The sequence below is a fragment of the Apteryx mantelli genome, chromosome Z (assembly GCF_036417845.1).
Source record: "Apteryx mantelli isolate bAptMan1 chromosome Z, bAptMan1.hap1, whole genome shotgun sequence".
NCBI classification, from domain to species: domain Eukaryota; kingdom Metazoa; phylum Chordata; class Aves; order Apterygiformes; family Apterygidae; genus Apteryx; species Apteryx mantelli.
Genome location: NC_090020.1, coordinates 71,978,005 through 71,995,728, shown reverse-complemented (window position 1 = coordinate 71,995,728; position 17,724 = coordinate 71,978,005). Strand labels below are relative to the sequence as shown.

Genomic DNA, 17,724 nt, shown 5'->3' with positions numbered 1-17,724 from the left:
GCTTTTCTGAGTGAATGGTTTAAAAATAAATGAAATCCAACAGAAAATGACAAGGAGAAGGACTGCTCTAACTGAATGGCTCATCATTCCTGAATACAGCTCAAATAGGATATTAAGGTGCACAAAAAGTGTTTGGGTCACTCAGAAAAGTGTGTGTTAAGAGAGAGCTAAACTCCCAGAGCCTATGAGAAAGAATCATTTGCTCTCCAGTAATATATACACACATATGTATAATACTCCATATTGTTGTATATGTTGTTCCTACTAGATGTGCCACTTATTTTTGAAAGATTAAATTAATGTTTGTCAGCTGAAGGACAGCATAATGTTTCTTCTTTCCCTTGCGACTGTTCATTTGTCAATACAGCAAATGCAGTGCAAGATTAGGCATGAACCTCAGACACCGCATTTGTCATTGACAGGGTAGTTCCATAATCCCTAATGCTGTAATATGTTGGTTCATTAGAAAGAAAGAGGACTGTTCTGTTTATCTGGTTGTTATACTGGAGTCTATCCTGGAACATTTCAGCTTGTGCAAATACAAACAGGCAGGCTGAACAAGGTATTATTTGATAAACTTGTATTTGTAGGCTATGAAAAAAGCTTTAGCATCTGCTTGTCCCTGTTGCGCCCAATACCAAACTTTAGATTCTGAGAATACCATTCAGCAACCATGGGACCTTGAAAGTGCACAGCGAGTATGTCTTTTGGGAAGCACCAAGAACCATGTCAGGACTGAGAAGACTCATGGTTTTTCCCTCAGCCTAACCTAGATCCTCCCTTGGGCATGCAGTGCAATATATGTTGCAGACAACCTGACTAGGTCAAGCATGGTACACAACAGGGCACTGACTGCTGTCACCCACCATAAATCCAGCAGTTGGTATGGAGCTTCACAGCTGTCGCTGCTTTGCTTATTTCATGGAGAACAGGATCCTGGAAAGCTGTGACTGAAAAAATCTAGAGGTCACAGACAATAGCTCCCCATGCTCTCAGCTGAACCGACTGAAACTGTATGTGAGCTCTTCCAGCACTGACAGGAAGTGTTAACAAATACCACCTCTAGTACAAATTGTAGCTGGAGTCATTTGTGAACTCCTCACCACCATTCTTTATGGCAGGCCTGTTCGGTGATATCTGTTCAGTCGATGCTTTATTCCCCTTCCATGCACTCTTTCCATTCTGAGACCTAGACACTGAAGAGCTCTGATTTTGAGGGACCATCCACTTTCAGAAAAGCTAGTGACAGTCCCCTCCTGTGCAATGAAATCTTATTCTCCACCTCCCAAGAGTGTGCCAGACCTCCAGCGTATAGGGTATCTGACTGCAGGTTACTGTTCTTGTCTCCTGTTGTTATGGATTAGATTCCAGCTGTTTTTGTTTTCTTTAAGTGAATGCCCTTGCCACTGTGATATAGTCATTCTTTTTGTTTACAGCTCAGTTCAAAATTCTTTTCTATATGGAAATGGGAATAAGTTCAACAGGACAGACTGAAGAAATCCAATTCTACCACTGTTCTGTAGGCTGGAGAATGAAGTATTCATGGGGGTAGCAATGCAGATCCATGCAGGCAGTGGAAGAATGTGGCCCTGCATCTCCTACGTACTGTGTGAGATCTCTAACCAGCTGGGCTATTGGTTAGAACTGGACTGTCACCCACTTCCCTCTCCATTTTATGAGGAAGAGTTTGCTTTAGATGGTGGAGTGGAGGTTAGCTCATTGAAGGTTACAGAGTGGAAAAGGGGATCAAAACAATACATCACAGCACAGGGACCCACATGCTACCTATGGGATAGGCAGCAGGACAACCATGTCTTCAGGGTGCTGTGTCTGATCCTGCTTGTATGTCTGTATGCTGCTCCACAAAGTGTTGCCTTTTGTGGGCCTGCCAACTCGTAAGGAGCTTGTTTAGGACACTCTCAGTCTGTTCTGCTCTGCCTTGTGGGCATGATTGAAATTCCTAAGAGGGTGGTCAGATCATCCACTTCTTAGCATTTCCTGTTGGTTTGCTTCGGCAATGAATTGTTTTGATTTCAGTAGATGTTACTCTGAAATACCTATTATTACCCATACGATGTATGAGGAGTTCTTTGAATATTTGCAGAAAATATATCTAATGCTGCATACTCAAACATCTCATATATATATATATACAGACTGAGAGCACACTCCTGGAGGACAGAAACCCTGAATGGGGTCAAGAACTGAACATGTCAGGACCTTGTACTTCATGCTCTTTCCCTGAACACTGGGGAACTTGGAAGCAGATCTAAAAACTCAAGTGAAACCTGTGCATTTTGCTTATTATCAGTTAATGAACTGATTTTCATTAGACACTGTTTTCAAGGCTTCTAGAGAAAAGTTTTAATTATTTAATAGAGCTGGTCAGGTATTTTCTAATGGATTTGTTTTCTGTTGGAAAATGCTGGACACTCAGAATGTCTGCGTGTCAGTTCAGGCCGACTAACTGAATGGCCGATTTCCCTGTCTGGTCTTCTGTTGGTCGGTTACTCATAAGCACCCTGGACTGTTTGCTGCTCGGGGAGTCAAAAGTGTGGGAGCAGGCCAAAAAATTCCTTTTCTGTTCTCTCATCATCTTCCCACCAGTTTTTTTGGTTGAAATTTCTAATTTTAATTCTATCTGGAGACATTTTCCCATCTGTGTTTTGGTTTCTTTTGCAGGGGAAAAAAAAATGTGTGTTCTGTCCACCTCTGCTATTTACCTGCAAAGTAATCAAGAGACAGGAACATACTGGACCAGACTTACATTATGGAAATCATAAGTCAAGCTCTTAAAGAAATAAGTAAATATTAAAATAAAATGCATAGTGGGGCCATTTTTTTCTTCTGTGCTGTTGGTTATATGTGATCTTTCATACTTTTGTAGAACTTGGTCTGGAATCTATTTTAAAATTAAAAATTGTAATGCTTCCAACTAAAGTGGATGTGATAAAGATTGACTTGCTGCTTAGCACTTCTCATGTTCTGCCACCCTGCAGAGTCCTGCTTGTGCCCAGCTTTTTATTCCTATGGCCCTAAGGAAGAAAAGGATATCCAGAATGTTTTACATGTCAGATGCAACCATTTTTGCCGACTACCTTGTCTAAAGGGAGAAAACCTCTATGAGGTTCTTTTATTAGTTCTTTCTTGTTCTATTGCTTCTTCCACTGCTTGCAGCTGACTATTCATTAGTCCTATCACCTGGTGTCTCTCTAGAGATAATGCGAATTCTTCACTTTGTGAAAAAGAATAAAATGTGCAAGTTAAGACAGATCTTTTCTAAGCTGCGTCAGGTTGAAATTCATATAGGATTTCTAAACTGTGCAATAAATTCATTGTGTATCTCAGTGTGTGTTAGCAGTAGCTTTTATGCATAATCAGTAGTCAGCCATGTGCTCATATGAACTCACTGGCAGCTTCATTTATTTCCCAGGTGAAGTTTCATTCGTGTATTGTTATTTTCAGATTAAACTGAAAAAGCATCCAAACATACAGAAGTTTCAGTACGGTCTTGGAGAAAATTGTGCATGATACCTGAGGCATGCAGTTTACTTTAATCATCTGGAACATTGATTTTGATAGACTAGCTGGATGCTGCTTGCTTTTCTATTATAAACCCCAGAGGTACTTCGATGCATAATTAGAGCAAGAAAAATCTCAAGATCATATTTGTACATAGCACAGCAAGTAATTTGCAAATGTTCAGGAACACGTTTTAATTGTCCTTGCCTATAGCAACTGAGTGTAACTTGATTTGTAAAACAGAAACAAAGCTAAAACTAATTATTAAAGCTAGGTTAACCTGCAGTGAATGTTTTTGCTTATGTACTTAACTAGATGTTGTTTGAATGAAAGAAAATGAAGAAAAATTATACAAGTTCCTGTCTTAATTTCTGATCTCATTGTATATACACAGATAATATGAATATTTGACTGTGCAGTTTATTTGCAGACTATGATGATGCTTGTAAACTATGCCAAAATACATAAGTACCTGCTAATGGAAGATGTTAAATCAATGACTTAGCACAAAGAGGATTTTTTTTTCAGCTGGTAATGCCTATAACTCTTCCAGTATAGTTTGCAGAGTGGTAAATTCTCACTTCTCACTTGCAGATGCACATGAGAGCAGTACAGGCAAGTGGGTAAGCAGAAATCGTTCTTCTGGGTCTTGAAAGATTTTCATCTGTGATGTTTCCCCACAGAGAGGGAGGAAGGAGGATTCCTCCATTCAGAGGTGCAGGTAGACTGACTGCATCTGGAGGGTGTGTGGGGGACATGTTTGTGTTTCTAATGGTGCACCTGAGAGACTTGTGAGTCTGGGTTGGTGTTCTTTGCTTATTGTGGTTAGAATAGTTGTCAGATTTGCTCTTAACTCTTAACTCTTTTCCAAGTCCAAATGACAAGGCTTACTGAATTTGGGTTTTATTTCTGTTTGTTTCCCCTTCCTCTATCATATAGAATATGGTCTGTGTCACAGGATTGTCAGGACACATTTTGCCTGGGCATTCTTCTCTGTTATTGCAGGGGTTCAACATACTGGCAGCATTTTCTCTCTTTTTTGTGAACTGATAGAAATATTGAGGCCTTGGAGAAGGGTGGAAATATGCCATATATTTCATATAGAAGTCTGCTGGGTATTTTGTGGCTTGCTGTCTGCAGGAGTTGGGTGAGGTGGACTTTTGGTTACCCTTCTTGGCATAGTTATCCACAATCACAGGTGTCTAGACTTGACTCATGTGGCCCCTTCAGTCTTACACTCCAGAGCACAGTGGTAAGCATGGATGTGCCTGTCAGGGGGCTCACATCATATAGAGAAAGACATGGGCCAAAGAAGGGCAGAGCTTTGTGTGCTCGGGCCTTCAGTGCTGAGATACAACATTCTGCTTCTTTTAGGCTGGGCAGAAATGTCCTTTTGGACAGAGGCCATGCCATCTGGCTGGGACACATCCAGTCAGAGCTTCATTGCCACTCACCAACTGGTTGCATCCCCTAGCCTCCATTTCTCTTCCTCCCTCAATAGGCTAAAAAGACATAAGTTTAGCCCCTGAAAGAGTCAGCTAAGGAGAACTGAACTGACATTTAACAAATCTATGTTTCTTCATAGGCAATTTCATAGCTGAAGACTTTTTTCAGCCCCATGATAATATGCTCACAATTTTTTTGGAGCCAGACAAATATGTGTCTCCAGACTGCCAGTGCATTTATTTTCTTTATATCCATCTCATTTCTATATACATGCTGCTCAAACGGGATATGTGTGTGCCCGTACATGCAGTGCTACAGGACATTTGTACTTCGATCCCCAAATGTTCTGGCTATAAGTCCCTCCATCTGCATTCAATGCAGCAGCATGCAGCCCTGCAATCTCAGAGGGTTTTGTCTGGACTGTGGAGGAGAAAGTAGAAGTATCCTCTCCTTTGGGTTTTGGGAGCAACATTCAGAAAGAAAGGCAATGAATGGCCCAGCTAGTCAATACATTTTTAGATAAGCCAGTTGCTACTGTATGCTTAGGGAAGGTAATTAATCCCGTTCCTGGGATCTGAACTTGTTGCTTTTTGGAGGAACCAGGAAAAATGTTACCCTTGTCAGCAGACTGGAGTAGGCTAAGGGTGTGTTAGATTATGTTATTTTGTTCTTTCCTTCTCCAAAACAGTTTGAGAGCTCTAAAGAAGGCAGCAGAAACATGCTTTAGAAGAATTAGATTCAAGTTTTCAGAAGTTATCTCATGTCATGTACCTCATTCTAGTTTGGCTCTGTGGTAAACTGGGAACGGGTGAAGGCATTCCTTTAAAAGACTGGGGAAAGGGGTTGGACAACCTTCTTCTGTCTCCTCACCAGGAAAGTGGTGGGTGTATTGGTGTATTTTGTGTGAATAGCTTATGAAAGCTGGTGCAGACAAGCCTATATAGAAAGAAGTAATATGAATTTGTTTTGTACAGATTTGTAATTATTTGCACGTTAAACCAGAGAGAGAAAACTGTTTTCCGTTGTAATCTGTGAAAAATAACAGCTTACTAGTCTTTTTATGTTGAGGTTGTCTAATGCTTTAATAATTCCAAACCTTTGATCACTGGAAAAACTAAAATATTTTGGCTGTTTTCCCATATTCTGTAGAGTTCCTTGGATTTACTTTAATAACCATCTCCACTGATATTTGGCCTGGGCGAGCCTCCTGTGTTGGAGGCCCAGAATACCACATTTCTGTGTAAGCAGCCAGTCTAAAGCAGTGAACTTACTGTTCACGTACTATATATCTTCTCACCCTCTATATTTTGAGACTATAGTATGTCTATGTTTATTTGCTGTATTATATATATTCTCTCTTATTCCTGTTTCTAAAGTGAGGAGCAGAGTTTGATGTACAAACTAACTTGGTATGTCACCATGCTTCATGGGTTTGATCAGAGGACCATATTAAACTGTTGTGAATGCTAGTACCTGGTTAAGTCTATTAACCCGTTGTGACACTACTACATGGCTAATTGTTTATCTCCCAGCTGTTAATTTTGAACCAAAAATCTGTGAGCCAAAAATCTGTCTTATGCCTTTTAATATAATGATGTTTCCTTGCTCCCTTTCTAATCTGCAGTTCTGATGAATGTGCTGAACTTCATTTTGCAAGACAAATCATCCCCTTTATTTTAAGTTAAAAGAGGAGCTTACCTTTGTTAAAATGTGTTAAATTTATTAAAAATAAATTTTGTAACATAATCGCAATTTTGTTAGACTGACCAGATACTAAACGTATTAGACTAAAAATGCCTATGTTTGCTTTCCTCTGTATATTCCCTGTAGCACATCATTCCACTGAAACATCATTCCAGCTGCATGTTCCCAGTTGTGGCCAATTATAGGGAGAGAATTGAACAAATAAGAACAGGCTGAACGAGAGAATAATCTCCTTCAATCAAAGTCTGTCAGGTAGGATAATTCAGAAACATTATTTACATTACCAATTTACCTGAACAAAATCTTTACTTTGAACACCTGAATTGGGACTTAAAATACATGTTTTGATTCTGTTTTGAATGGCTCATGAATTTAACTCCTTCCTTTCATTCTGTGGCTTGCGTCCATCTCTGTTCCTGTGATTTAGACCTATTTGACTGGATTGCTTTCTAAAGAGATTTCTAATCTATGTGCTGTTATTCATCAGTTAAAAATGGCTCCAGGACATATTTCCTAAAAGCCTTAAGTGCTGGTTTCCACATGTCTATAGATCATTCTGAGGATTAGGGTAAACTCATTGTTGTATTCAGAAATTTCTGATATCTATGCACCTGGTATTTTAATACCTAAAAACGGGTTTTCCATCATGGGAGAAGAAATGTGAAGTTTGTCCATTGGAATCTGCACAGCAAAAGAAATGCAAGATAAAGGGACGGTTTCTTTCCACCATTGATTCCAAAGACCTTTATAATTATCACTTCGGGTCAACAAACAGGTGAATCATCATTTCCAGCTTCAAAAATATTTAAAATCAAATTGGTTCCAATAACACATACGAGGTTCATATTTGGTTACCTCTTCTGGAGTATCAATATGCATCACAGCCTCAGTAATATAAAGTTAGGAGTAAATCTTATGAGAAGTTTACATTAGAGTATTTCCAATTAAAAAAAAAAATGCAATGAAAAATGTGGAATGGCTTTATTATGCATTACTCCCTAAAGATAAATATTGTTCAAGTTCTTTGCCAACTCCTTGGGCAAGTTAAGTTATTCCAAACAATAATAAATGCATACCAGTAGCTTTCCACTTTATTTGTGTCGATTGACCACTATTAAATATTTTTTCTCAACTGTTTCTTTCCAAGAATGCTTAAAATATACAGCTTTAACTATATGGGAAATAGTGAATTGACAGCAGGCTGTCAGAGTCTACTTCTCTGAGAGGTCTTTGACTATATTTCCAAGAAATGTGACACTTTATTTAATGGTTTGTCTCAATGTAATTTTGAAGGGGCCAGTTCATTGAGAAGACAAGTGTCTTAGATTCTGTGATCAGTTAACAACTCTTTGTGTTAGACTTGTAACTTTGCTATAGACTTAAATATGACACAGCACAGCACTGATCTGAAAACCAGTTAACCTGACTTCTATTTTCATTATAAGAAAATACTTTTACAGGATGCTAGGAATGAAGATAGAGCCACCATCAGCTGACTGCGTACAGGATTACAGATATAAGCAAGTAAAGTAAATGTACAGAGGGAAAATATTGTGAAGGCAAGTATATGCAGTGTATCTGAATGAAAAAATGCACAATGTTAAGGGACAGCATATATTTTTAAACTATAAAATGGGCTGGATGAATTATGTACATTTTTATAAATAGTCTGGCATCTGGAATATGTTACACAGCTAACTTTGTTTGAAAAAAATCTACCAGTCCAGTATTAAGCCAGGTCACTCCCTATTAATATTATCTGTAGTTCATAAAAAGGCAGCCTACATGCTGCCAGTTCAAGTGCTCTGAGAAATGTCCTCCAAAATGTCAATTCAGATTGTTGTTCTTGTGCTAGTGCCACCAGTACAGGGGAACTCTTTTCCCACTTGTGTGGACATGCCTGTGGCAAGTTGTTAACTTCATGGTCAAGATGTCAGGGATGTCATCACAGAACACATGCCCTCATCTGCCTGCAGGGAATTTTCTCTTTGATTTTATGTACATTTGAGAATAGTAATTAAGAGTTCTCACTTGAGGCTTCACCTTGGCTGTAAATGGAATCTATACTGCACAGTTCAATTTGGTTTAAAACAGCATTACACCAAAGCTAAGATTTCTCCCACACACTTTTATGAACACAGAATGAAATCTTGGGGTTGGAAGAGGATATATCCTTTCTTTGCATTATACGGCTGCTAACTTCCTTCTCAATTTCTTGGGTCAATGTGCAGATTCAAAATCAAGCCATCTCTCCTACGTCTGAATGTGACCATCTATTGCAAGAATTTTCTTGCACGCTAAAGGAATACATTGCCTCAAGTCTTGATTTCAAATTGCCATATGCTCTGTTTCATGCGTGAAGAGCAAATTCTATAGTAGGATTTTCAGCAGCAAATGGGACTCTAAGCGGAATTATGAATATTTATAATAGCTCATGTTTTCTTGAGAACTTTAGCTGTTGGAGGAAGGAAGGGTCAAGAGGCTACATTTTTATGCATTTCTCCCTCTCTAACTATTAGATGCAATGTATAATTTACGATGTATCCAAATATGGACCTAGACCTTTCCTATAACAATTCTCTTATGGGGGAAGTTTGGGACAGCGAAAACAGTTATTTTTATCAACTCCTCCACTCTTTAAATTTCTTATTTAAAAAGTGCCGGTGATAAAGGCCTTCAAAAGATGAATCCCAGAACTGAATTTGTAAGCAATGCACCTCCCAAGCTTGATATGAACATGACATGACATGAATGAAGAAAAGCACTTCGGGAATTAAACTCATGACATTTCTGATCTCCCTTTAAAAACCTTTATTTTAGCAGCTGAAAGAAGACTCCCTGTTCTGGAAATTGGCATGAGCAAGTCTACCTAGATAAAGCACTTCTCCTGAGTTCAGGACAATTCACTGGGCAAAATTAATATGTAAAATCTGAAAATAATCTTTGGCACATGAATGTATATGCCTCCACCACTCTCAGTACTGCCAGCTTCTAAGCACCTGGTTAACAAGAATCACAGCACTAACTTTCCTGGGATCTGGATCAAGTCAGTTAACCTTAGACTGTTATTAAAAGACTACCCAGAGAAGACGGAATCTTGACCTTCCTTATTTGTCTGAAATTGAAGGATAGCTCTTTTGTCCAAAAATAAGCTTTCCTTTGCTTTTAATCCATCAGAACAACATGGCCATTCATACCTCCTGCTGCCAGTCATTTGTATATCACTTTTCATGTTCTGTTTTACAAAACAGTTTATATAATTAAATGAAATAATACCTTAAGGCTTGAATACACAATCTGGGAGCAGGTTTGAACTAGAAAGGTTGTTCCTGTGTCTCTTCTTTTCATAAGCATTATATTTACACTGTCCTCATATGGCATAGAGCAAGCTACTTGTTCATCTTGCTTGCCTGCCTCAGAGCTGGGCGCTAAAGGTTTTGCTGCTGTTTCCCTTTTTCTGAGTGTGTCCCCCAAAGCCTCACAGTTTCAGCCATCCCTGGTTACTAACCATAACAATGTCTCAGGCCCAGTAAATCACCTGTAAGCCTTTCTCCTCCGTCATCCTGTGACCAGCAACTGTTAAAATAGCTCCACAAGTTTTTTAAACAAAGCATTATTTTCTTTCCTGATGATATCTATCAAGGAGGGGAATAGTATAAAACAGCAAAAGGCCCATATGTCTATGTCTTAGCTTAACTGTACAGTTTACTTGCAAGTTTGGAGTAAATTCCTCTTCTCTTTGACTGCTGCCTCCGATCCAGAAGAGACAGGCAACCCCCACACAAGTCTCTCAGCATCTCTCTGCCAGAAACTCATTAGCTTCTGCCTGCTTATTCTCCCTTTCTTCTCAACTGATTTCTGTTCATAGTGCAGAGTCCCCTTTGATAGTGGGTTTGGTCCTGAAAGGAGTACATCATATTATGCTTCTTAGAGCCAGGTGGGTGGATGACCCTTGTGATAGCTCTCCCTTGTAGAAACAAGTACAAGAAAGCCAATATGTAAAATTTGCTGAGGTATGAATGCACAGCATATCTTTTACTTCACAGTTATTGTTTATGCAGTTACCCATAGCAAATGCAAGGTAACTCACCTCTCTTGCATAACCCTTAGGCCTTACTGTTGACGTATGTACACTCGACATGTAAAATCAGCCTCTCTGCTGATGTTAGTCCGTATTGTGCCACTGATTTCTGTGATCCCTGTCATGTAGCACCTACCGATAATCTGATCCAAATCTGTCTTAGGTGAGAGGGCATCATCAATCCTTCTATTTTTTTCCCCTGTTTTTTTCCTTAGTTATATCACTGATGTGCTTCTATGGAAAAGTTCTCTCAGAATTTAGCACAGCCAACATGCTTTAACCATCTTTTTGCTCTCCCTAACTGTGGCTGTGCTTTACAGGCTTCAAGACAGTCCAGAGTCTCTGTAGCGCTGTGTGAATCAGTCCTGCTTCTGTCATGCCTTGGCCCTGGGATATGCTGCACACACCCTTTGCCCATCTGGAGAGGTCTTCACTGAATGAGTGGCTTTTGACAGCCTTCTATATGGCTTACATTGACATATCCTTCTCTCAAGAGGTGGGATTTTAGGGCTCCTTTTATTGTGCTTGTTCTTTTGCCTGGTTTAAAAAGACTAGGCTGATGAAAAGGCTGTCATTTTTCATGCTGCATTACTGATGCTGGCTCAAAAAGCAATGTTTAGGTGGTGTCATCACAGAGTTGTGTAAGGGGACTGCTGTTGCTCTTCATTACCTGTTATATGCCACCCAAAGCTGAGAGCCTGGACACCGAAAAGGAACAAAACCAGCCCCTAGGAGCTTCCAGGTGAAGTGAGCAGAAGGGATCATTTAGTTTGCTTAGAACAGTGCTAGATAATGAGGCACAAAATGAATGTTGAAGGCTCTAAGGGCAGTCCTGTGTACCGGTCATCCAGTAACACAAAGCCATTCTTACATAAGGCCCTGTTGTACAAAAGTTAAGCAAATGATTCAAAAAATATTGTGCCTTTGTTCAATACTAGTGACATCCTCATTAATCCAGCTACAACTGTCTGTCTCCATGCTTCCAGGGATAAAAATTTTCTTGTGAGGTATTAACGATCAGCTGACTGAACATAAGCAAATTCTGGAGCTATCACCTTCTTCTGAAATACTGCCTTGTTTGACCACTGCCAAAGGCAAGACAGTTGGCTGGTCCCAGAAGCTGGATTGAAAGTACTGCAGCTAAAAAGCCTTTATGTAATAGAGAAATTACGAAAATATGTATTGCGCAGGTCAATACATACTTAAAAACATTAGGATTAAAGTGGTCAGAAGTAGTTCTGGACTGAAAAGTATGTGAAATACTCCATGTCGATCATAAGGAAATTAATTTTGAAAAATGACCTTCATTTAATACAAAGCTTTCCAAATCAACTCCTGTCATTACCTATTCGTAAGGAATTTGGCAGGCATGTACCAATTCAAGTGATATTTTTTATGAAGCCAAGAAAAACAATAAATTTTGATAGTGTCATCTGTGAGCATCTGTAAAAGCCCAGAGTTAGATCTTCCTCTTCTTCTCCTTCTCCACCAGTCCCAGAAAGCTTTGGTGTAGTAAATCAGGATTTCAGCAAAATTATAGTGCCATAGCCCTAAACTATGATTTTACAGCCAACCCACTCAGCATCTGTAGTGCCTCTGAGCATGTCCAGGACTGGCCCACACCTTGACAGGGCTGAGGTGGTTGGCACTGAGATCATACCTCATCCCAGCTGCATCCTGAACTTGGCGTGCTTCCATCAGAGCTCCCCGAGGGCCTGAACCCAGGCTGCTTTCCCAGGCAGCACCTGACAAGCACTGATGGGGTTGGGCTTCCTACAAAATGTATGGGTGGCTGTCACTTTCCTATAGAATATCTGCAAAAGGAGAAGTTCTGGTGGTGTCCCCTTCCTTTTATTCCTTATTAAGATAACAGTCTTGTAATTAAAGCATTCATGGAGGGGAAGGGGACCTAGGTTCAGCATCTCCTTGGGCTGAAGGTGTTAAAATCCACATCTCCCAGTATAACGAGACAATTTGCTTGACAGTCTTTCTGTAGAAAGCAGATGTAAGCAGCAGCACTTCTAATAGTATCTTCTAAAGTTCCCAGCGAGCATTAGTGAAAACATTTCTATAGTAATCACCCCATTGTAGGGAGAACTTTATGTCTCATGGAGCCAGATGAGTCTTTTCCATTGCTAACTGCTCTCATTGCTCGATGAATGAATCCCAACAAATGTCATCAAAGAAAAATCAGATTTTTGTGTGTAGGATGATAGCTGGTACCTCTAATATTATTCTTTTTCCTTTGTTTTTACTGAATGCTGGTCTTGTTTCCCTTAGTGAGGCAGCCATAGCTGCATGGGAAAGTGCTCCTTCAGAGCTCTATTATTCTGGAAACTGAAAACTCTGAGTCAAAAACTTTCCCACTGAAACCCAAAAAATTTTATTTGGGAAGCCTGCCAAGCTGCCTGTTGGCCCAAGTAATTTGCATGTCCTGTGCCACAGTACTTGTAAATCTCTCAGGGGAGGATGAGGTGTACAAGCCAGCACAAGGCAACAGAAAAGGGGAGTGTGTCTTCTCTCATCTTCCTCCATGGTCGGACTGAAGTCCACAGAGATGTACTGGTTCATTGTGTGACTGTGCAAACAGGCTGCATCAGCCTCCATCCTCGCAGTTCCTCTTGCCACTCTTAAATGCTCTCTGAACAGCCCACCAAAAATCACAAAAGGCTTCATAAAATATTTCCAAATCATGGTGATCTCCTCTTTTAGATCAGAGCTTTTTCTCATCTTTTGAGCATGGTCCAGGAAAGAGAATGAAGCCATGGAAGGAGGCTTGCCCTAGTCAACAAATCGTTGAGGCCAGAGTGAAAGAATTTTGTGTATTAGGCAGGAGGAAGTTTTAAAATGTCAGTGAAAAAAGCCATTTTATGTACTTTCTGTAACGTAAGACTTACCTTTATAGTTTATGGAAGTTATTGCTTGAACTTCTAGCTCTATCAGCAAGTGAAGAGATAACGAAAACTCAGAAAAGATCTGCTAGTATTGCAGCACTGCTAAAATTTGGACCTGGGTTTCCCCTATAGCTTGACCATTTTAATCTTGGAATGCAATTGAGGTTTTGACATTTATTTTGACAGACCTAGAATCTGGCCTTCAGATATGTAGTACTTGCCCTACTTGTTCCAGAGAGACTATATATCATTCTGATCAACACTCAGAGTTGAAGTTCCCCCCAGAGCCAACAAAATGACATTTACTGAGCCATAACCCATCAAATATTTATGAATCATATCGCATTAAATAAAAATAGAAAAAGAAACTGTGAGAGAAAATAATGTTTAGATATATTTGCTTGTGTTATTCCCATCCAAAGTGAGCTCTTCTGAAGATTTGCTTAAATATGATCCATGTTTTTTTCCACACAAGACAAGCCCATTTCAAAATAGTTATAAGACATTGCAGTATGCAGCATATGGGATATGCAAGGCTAAACTGATGACTAACTCTGTAGGCATTATTTATTAACTTTAATTCATACCCTCTCATATCCTCCTGTCAGCTCCCTCCTCCTCCTCCTTTTTTATTATAGATGAATGGAAACTGATGCTTTTGCATTCTTTTTAAGCCATCAAACTATGTTAATTATTTACAGTAAGGCACCGCAGCTAATAACAAAAGTCTCTGAAATTTTCAGCTTCCTGTTGCAGATGATCCAGAAGTTTCTTGGCTTAGGCATTGTTTAAAGCAAAAGTCATGAAATGATCACAAACAAAAAAAAATCCCTTTTCTTCAGAATTTCACAGGGCTGAGTTTGAAGGGATCAGAGATTGTCAACACTGATACTTGGAGTAATCTTCTGAAACAGTGTAACACTCATGTATTCTAGTTTTATGTGTCCAAATGTAATTTCAAAAGCTATCTTGTCACAAGAAGAAAATTAAAGGAGATGGAAAGGGGCTTTCTGTCAATGTGGACTCAAAATGCAGCATGAATTTTAATGTGAAATGTCCACAGAAACAATTGTTATTGTGAATACCCTTAGCTACCATCAATAAAGGGCTTAGATTCAAGCAGGTGTTACAGACCTGAAACTTTAGGCCTCTTTTTTCTAAAGTGAAATCCCAATCCCAAACCTAGAGGCTGTGAAGGGTGACCTGAGAAGCCACCATATGCTGGCCTCCTGACAGGTGAAAACACCTGCCTGCTCCAAGCCAGGTCAGGTAGCTCTGTTTATCTGCAGCCTGGAATCCACTCCCAGGGGAGGATATTCTCCCTAAAAATTGAAATGTGCTCATTAAAATAAAATAAAAAAAAAGGATTGTTAACATTTTATAAAAGAGTACAGCCTAAGGGCCTTCATTTACAGTGGGGAAGACCCAGATGCAGTTCCAGTCTCTGTCTCTGGAAGCTAAAACCCATCACTCTCATCTCCTAGGAGGGGTGTTGGAAGCTGGCTGAGCAGCGGGTATTTGTTACCTCTCACTCCCCTTGGGGTTGTGTCACAGTGAGCAATGAACCAGAGATTCAGGAGGTCAGAGAAAGAGAGGAACATGAGGCTGGCTGTGACCCTGCAGCTCAGTCATTTGGGCAGTAAGGATGGGCAGATACTGGATTGTGGACTGTCCTTGAAGGACTGCAGCAGTGTTTTACCCAGTGACCCCTTGAAGCTAAATCTGTAACATGTGGCCAGTGGCACCACTGACACCAATCTGGAAGACATTGGGTGCCATTGCATTGTCAGCTGTGTTTTGTGACAGGATTGGGCTTATCAACACATTTAGTTTTACTCTGGAAATGATTGTCTATAGGACAGTAGGCTTATGAATGCTTTGGCATTGATGCAGAATACCTAACTTTAAGCATGAAAGTGAAGCATTTCCTGTAGCTGTCAATAGCTCAAAAGGAAAGAAAGGCACCTCCAGAGAGTGGTTCAGCTCCTCCACAGGCTGAACTGCCCTTTTCTGTATCCTCTTAAGATTATGGGAAATCAGGACTGGACCTCTCTCCCTCGTGCCGTACTTTCTAAATCCCAACCATGTGTAGCCAAACTTACTTCCTGTGTTGATCACACTGGGTCAGTTCTGGGCACATGAAGACACCTAAGGACCTTAAAAGTTCAAATTTCAGTGAATTTTCCTTGTGAATGTAGTGTTCCACCAAGGCAGCAGGTATGGCTTTCATGGTAAAAGTTTGGAGCATTGCAATTTTTAGGTATGTATCTCAAATCCTCCCAAATCTCGTTTAAAGCAAATAAACCATGGATCTAGTCTTCTATGAATAAGGTTTCCTTCCTTCTCAGTATATTTCTCCTATTAATTTGAAACACTATAGAATCCTACAAGAAGGCCCATATATACTGGTAGCAGCATTTTGGATCTTTGTAATATCATTATATCCTGGTAGGTTTGTACTTCTTGTAATTCATGTGATCATTGCTGTTTAAGCTGATAAATAAAAAATAAGGTTGCTTATTGAAGTCAGTTGCACTGATCTTTTAACAGCTGGGGATCTATCCCTAAATATATACTATATTTGGTGAAAAAATGTTCAGTCCAACCAGTTTGCCAAGGATTTTTCTGGGTTAGTGGTATATTGGTGGAGAGGCAAGGTGGAGGAGACAATAAGTAACAGAAGGAAGAGCTATTTTTTAAAAAGGTGATGAGTCTAATTCTGTTCTTTCTTACATTGGTATGGGATTTCTTTCTATCAGTTTTGGTCTATATTATTACCATATTCAATGCAGTCACAGGAATTGCACTCATAAAATAAGTAACCTGAGATTAGGGACAAAAATCAGCTTTCCATGTATGTTTTAAAAATAATGATTAGGAAATAAGTTCTTGTCATGAAGTGGTCAAAAACACAATGAAGGGGCTACATCTACATTGTGTTTTAAAAAGAGCTTCCTGGTTGAGGTTAAAACCCAATTTAACATGAAACTATCTAATTTACCCACAGGAGTTAATTCAGGGCCAGGCTTAAGGCACAATAGCTGCTATGCTCAGCAAATAACTATACATGTACTGAGTACATTAGTGATCTCCACAGGTGCCTACTTCAGTATTATATGCACACACTTGGTACAGCCTGCCTGGAGTGAGCACTTCCAGGTTTGTTGTCTATCCTTTCAGTAATGCTTCTGGGCAATAAGGTGGCCATGACTTCTTCTATGAAGAGAATCAACATCTCTCACTGTGAGGGCAACTGACATTTATATGTAGCCTGAATTAAATGAAGCTTTGCAAGGAGGCTTCCAGGATTACCCAGGCCAGACAGAGATATAGCTATTCAGATACAGCCTATGCACTTAATCAGTGGTTCCTCAAAAGGAAGCACATTGGGTATATAAGAACCACATGACTGATCTCCTGAAAATCAGACCTTCTGTAGATCCCAGCTACTATTTATCAGTTTCTTCCCTTCTAGGGAACAATCCACATCCTTTTGTGACCACCAAAATAGGCTGAATAACAGTTTCTTGTATTGTTTCTGATATTTACAGTTAGCCTGAAAGACCAATTAACTCTTTAGACTTCTATTCCTGGATGAATTAGAGCACAAGAAACAGAAGAGGAGATCATAGGCTCTCTCAGTCTCAAAATTATTTGGATCTGAACTGAGTAGAGTTGTGGATCAACTCTTCCATTTAGAATGACTGATTCTTATCAGTGTAGGAGCATGCCATGGTTTTCTTTGTGTTTGCACAATGCAAATTAAGTCAGCATCATGCTAGAAAGATGGATGAGGAGCTACCATATCCCCTTCTAATTACATGGCAAGTGGTGAAAGATGTGATTCATGTCTATATGGTACTAGATGCAACAAAGAAATTAGAAGCAGATTTTATTTAGTTCTAACAGATAAGCCAAGAATTGCATGCTGCAGTTTTGAAAACATAATTATGTGCAGATGTAACAAAATCAATTTAATATAATTGAAAAAAAAAACATCAAGGGGAAATCTATGGCTTGAAGAGGATAGAAATGAAGGCTAGGAAAGGTTACTTTGGGATAAAGGGATTTTATATT

The 17,724-nt window shown here is 39.6% G+C and overlaps 1 long non-coding RNA gene across 1 annotated transcript in view; it reads left to right on the top strand.

The window, feature by feature from the left end:
• LOC106499522 (uncharacterized) overlaps positions 1 to 17,724 on the top strand; it is a 109,681-nt gene that overhangs the window by 81,701 nt on the left and 10,256 nt on the right. Inside the window, exon 2 of the long non-coding RNA XR_001295200.2 lies at positions 6,799 to 6,924. This is a non-coding gene — a long non-coding RNA (uncharacterized lncRNA). The remainder of the gene's footprint in view (positions 1 to 6,798; positions 6,925 to 17,724) is intronic.